Source organism: Engystomops pustulosus, chromosome 5, assembly GCF_040894005.1.
Source record: "Engystomops pustulosus chromosome 5, aEngPut4.maternal, whole genome shotgun sequence".
Lineage (NCBI taxonomy): Eukaryota > Metazoa > Chordata > Amphibia > Anura > Leptodactylidae > Engystomops > Engystomops pustulosus.
In genome coordinates, this window is record NC_092415.1 from 199,014,067 (window position 1) to 199,020,066 (window position 6,000).

The 6,000-nt window shown below is 37.2% G+C and overlaps 1 protein-coding gene across 1 annotated transcript in view; it reads right to left on the minus strand.

Annotated features, from left to right (window-relative positions):
- The window catches only part of CALCR (calcitonin receptor), a 188,758-nt gene extending 186,574 nt beyond the window's left edge, over positions 1-2,184 (minus strand). Inside the window, exon 1 of the mRNA XM_072154324.1 lies at positions 1,980-2,184. The gene's annotated coding sequence lies outside the window, so the exon portion shown is untranslated. The remainder of the gene's footprint in view (positions 1-1,979) is intronic.
- Between the last annotated feature and the right edge of the window lie 3,816 nt (positions 2,185-6,000).

Below are 6,000 nucleotides of genomic sequence, written 5' to 3' on the forward strand. Positions count from 1 at the left end.
ACTACTAATAGTGCATAAGAAAATTACTAGTATAAGGATTGCTACTACTACTACATAAAGTACTACTCGTAATAGTGCATAAGAAAATTACTAGTATAAGGATTGCTACTACTACTACATAGAGTACTACTACTAATAGTGCATAAGAAAATTACTAGTATAAGGATTGCTACTACTACTACATAGAGTACTACTCGTAATAGTGCATAAGAAAATTACTAGTATAAGGATTGCTGCTACTACTACATAGAGTACTACTCGTAATAGTGCATAAGAAAATTACAAGTAAAAGAAATATGGTACTACTACTATATAACAATTACTTTCACAAGAAATACTACTACAACTACCCACAAATTACAAGTATTAGTACAAGGAATAGTACTACTACATAGGATACTACTACAACTAAGGCATTAACAATATTACTAGTACTAGCACCTGGGAATACTCTTACTACATAGAACTACTACTGCTGGTACTACATGAAAAAACTATTAGTATAAGAAATACTCTACTACATAGCATTCTACTACTACATAAAAAATTACCAGTTGAAGGAATACTCTTACTACATGGCGTACAGTTACTACTAGTAATACATAAGAAGATTACTAGTATGAGGAATTCTACTACTACATAGTAGTACTACTACTAACTGCAAATACTGCTTAAGAAAATTACTATAACAATAAATACTACTACATAAAAATTACTGTTACAAGGAATACTACTTAACTTAACAATCTACTACCACAACTAATGACAAATAACTAGTACAAGGAATACTACCACTACATAGGATACTAGTAAAGCATTAACAATATTACTAGTACTAGCATCCAGGAATACTCTTACTACTTAGCATACTACTACTGCTAGTACTAAATGAAAAATTACTAGTATAAGGAAAACAACTTAACATATTACTATGAAATACTAGTATCTAAAATACTTCTACTACTACATTACATATTACAGCTTCTATAAAGATGGATGATGAGGAGGATGATGAGAATTTTCCTCCAGCCCGGGGCATTGTGGACACCTGTGATTAGGTAGCTGTATAGTAACTGTATAGTAACTGTAGAGTATCTGTATAGTATCTGAATAGTAGCCGTATAGTAGATGTATAATAGCTGTTTAGGAACTGTATAGTAAGTGTATAGTATATGTATAGTAGCTGTATAGTAACTGTATAAAAGCTGTATAGTAGCAGTATAGTATCTGTATAGTAACTGTATAGTAGCTGTATAGCAACTGTATAGTAGCTTTATAGTAACTGTATAATAGCTGTATAGTATCTGTATATTAACTGTATAATAGCTGTATAATAGCTGTATAGTAACTGTATAATAGCTGTATAGTATCTGTATATTAACTGTATAATAGCTGTATAATAGCTGTATAGTAACTGTATAATAGCTGTATAGTAACTGTATAAAAGCTGTATAGTAAGTGTATAGTATCTGTATAGTAAGTGTATAGTATCTGTATAGTAGCTGCATAGCATCTTTATAGTATCATCCGTATAGTAAGTGTATAGTATCTGTATAGTAAGTGTATAGTATCTGTATAGTAAGTGTATAGTAGATATACAGAAACAGTACAGTAGCTGTATAGCATCTTTATAGTATCATCTGTATAGTAAGTGTATAGTATCTGTAAAGTAAGTGTATAGTAAGTGTATAGTAGCTGTATAGTAGCTGTGTAGTATCTGTATAGTATCTGTATAGTAAATGTATAGTAGATATATAGTAACAGTTCAGTAGCTGTATAGCATCTTTATAGTATCATCTGTATAGTAAGTGTATAGTATCTGTATAGTAAGTGTATAGTATCTGTATAGTAAGTGTATAGTAAGTGTATAGTAACTGTATAGTAAGTGTATAGTAAGTGTATAGTAACTGTATAGTAGCTGTAAAGTATCTGTATAATAGATGTATAATAGCTGTATACCATATGTATAGCGGACTTACCGTTCTCCTGTGAGCGGATCCGTCAGTGACCTCTGGACACATTCCTCTCCATGGATGCAGAGCAGTAGGAATCCTGCGGGTGACGAGTTATAATCCTGCTGGTGGTAGTAGTGTCACTGGGGGTAGTAGTAGTGTCACTGGGAGAAGTTCGGGCAGGAGCCGGAGCAGTGTGATTGGCGGGAGAGCGGCGGAGAACACAACACGAATCCTGCAACATTCTCAATGAACCGGACCGGGAGGAGAGAACCGAATACTCCGCACGGGCCCCGCCCCCCGCACAGGAGACTCCGCCCCCAGAACCATCCATAGGGAGAGGGGACGAACCTGCTGCCACCCGGCACCACCCGCTCCAATCACCGAGGAGGAGATGTAGCAGAGCGGAGCCCGTCACATCATGCTGAGGAGGATGCAGCTACATACACTATATACAGGTACATACACTATACACAGGTATATACACTATACACAGGTACATATACTATACACAGGTACATACACTATACACAGGTACATACACTATACACAGGTATATACACACTATACACAGGTACATACACTATACACAGGTATATACACACTATACACAGGTACATACACTATACACAGGTATATACACACTATACACAGGTACATACACTATACACAGGTATATACACACTATACACAGGTACATACACTATACACAGGTACATACACACTATACACAGGTACATACACTATACACAGGTATATACACACTATACACAGGTACATACACTATACACAGGTATATACACACTATACACAGGTACATACACTATACACAGGTATATACACACTATACACAGGTACATACACTATACACAGGTACATACACACTATACACAGGTACATACACACTATACACAGGTACATACACACTATACACAGCTACATATACTATACACAGGTGCATACACTATACACAGGTACATACACTATACACAGGTACATACACACTATACACAGCTACATACACACTATACACAGCTACATATACTATACACAGGTGCATACACTATACACAGGTACATACACTATACACAGGTATATACACACTATACACAGGTACATACACTATACACAGGTATATACACACTATACACAGGTACATACACTATACACAGGTATATACACTATACACAGGTATATACACACTATACACAGGTACATACACACTATACACAGGTACATACACACTATACACAGGTACATACACACTATACACAGGTATATACACTATACACGGGTATATACACACTATACACAGGTATATACACTATACACGGGTATATACACACTATAAACAGGTACATACACACTATACACAGGTACATACACACTATACACAGGTACATACACACTATACACAGGTACATACACTATACACAGGTACATACACTATACACAGGTACACACACTATACACAGGTACATACACAATATACACAGGTACATACACTATACACAGGTACATACACACTATATACTGGTACATACACTATACACAGGTATATACACACTATACACAGGTATATACACACTATACACAGGTACATATACTATACACAGGTACATACACTATACACTGGTACATACACACTATACACAGGTACATACACACTATACACAGGTACATACACTATACACAGGTATATACACACTATACACAGGTATATACACACTATACACAGGTACATACACACTATACACAGGTACATACACACTATACACAGGTACATACACACTATACACAGGTACATACACTATACACAGGTATATACACTATACACAGGTATATACACACTATACACAGGTACATACACTATACACAGGTATATACACACTATACACAGGTACATACACACTATACACAGGTACATACACTATACACAGGTATATACACTATACACAGGTATATACACACTATACACAGGTACATACACTATACACAGGTATATACACAGGTATATACACACTATACACAGGTACATACACACTATACACAGGTACATACACTATACACAGGTATATACACTATACACAGGTATATACACACTATACACAGGTACATACACAATATACACAGGTATATACACACTATACACAGGTATATACACACTATACACAGGTACATACACTATACACAGGTATATACACAGGTACATACACTATACACAGGTACATACACAATATACACAGGTACATATACACTATACACAGAAATGTGTTGCACTTCCCAAGTTAAAGGTGCACCAAAAAAAGTGCAGGAGGCACCAGATTCATGAAGAACGTGCCCCAGAAATCCTGACTCTGGCGCCCCCTGCACACTACACAGGACACTGCACAAAGTACACACTGCATATAGTACACACTGCATATAATACACACTACACACAGTACACATTGCACATAGTCCACCCTGCACATAGTACACACTGCATATCATACACACTGCTCATAGTACACACTGCACATAGTACACACTGCACATAGTACACACTGCATATCATACACACTGCTCATAGTACACACTGCACATAGTACACACTGCACATAATACACACTGCATATAATACACACTGCACATAGTACACACTGCATATCATACACACTGCTCATAGTACACACTGCACATAGTACACACTGCACATAATACACACTGCATATAATACACACTGCACATAGTACACACTGCACATAGTACACACTGCATATAGTATACACTGCACATACTGCAGACTGCACATAGCACACACTGCACATTGCACACACTGCACATAGTACACACTGCACATAGTAAACACTGCATATAGTATACACTGCACATAGCACACACTGCATATAGCACACACTGCACATAGTACACACTGCACATAATACACACTGCACATAATACACACTGCACATAGTACACACTGCACATAGTACACACTGCATATAGTATACACTGCACATAACACACACTGCACATAGTACACACTGCATATAGTACACACTGCACATAATACACACTGCATATAATACACACTGCACATAGTACACACTGCACATAGTATACACTGCATATAGTACACACTGCACATAGTACACACTGCATATAGTACACACTGCACATAGTACACACTGCACATAGTACACACTGCACATAGTATACACTGCACATGGTATACACTGCATATAGTACACACTGCACATAGTACACACTGCGCATAGTACACACTGCATATAGTATACACTGCACATAGTACACACTGCACATATTACACATTGCATATAGTACACACGGCACATAGTACACACTGCACATAGTACACACTGCATATAGTACACACTGCACATAGTACACACTGCATATAGTATACACTGCACATAGCACACACTGTACATAGTACACCCTGCACATAGTACACACTGCACATAGTACACCCTGCACATAGTACACAGGACACTGCACATAGTACACAGGACACTGCACATGGTACACCCTGCACATAGCACACACTGCACATAGTACACACTGCACATATTACACATTGCATATAGTACACACTGCACATAGTACACACTGCACATAGTACACACTGCATATAGTATACACTGCACATAGTACACACTGCACATATTACACATTGCATATAGTACACACTGCACATAGTACACACTGCACATAGTACACACTGCATATAGTACACACTGCACATAGTACACACTGCATATAGTATACACTGCACATAACACACACTGCACATAGTACACACTGCATATCATACACACTGCACATAATACACACTGCATATAATACACACTGCACATAGTACACACTGCACATAGTATACACTGCATATAGTACACACTGCACATAGTACACACTGCACATAGTACACACTGCACATAGTACACACTGCACATAGTGTACACTGCACATGGTATACACTGCATATAGTACACACTGCACATAGTACACACTGCATATAGTACACACTGCACATAGTACACACTGC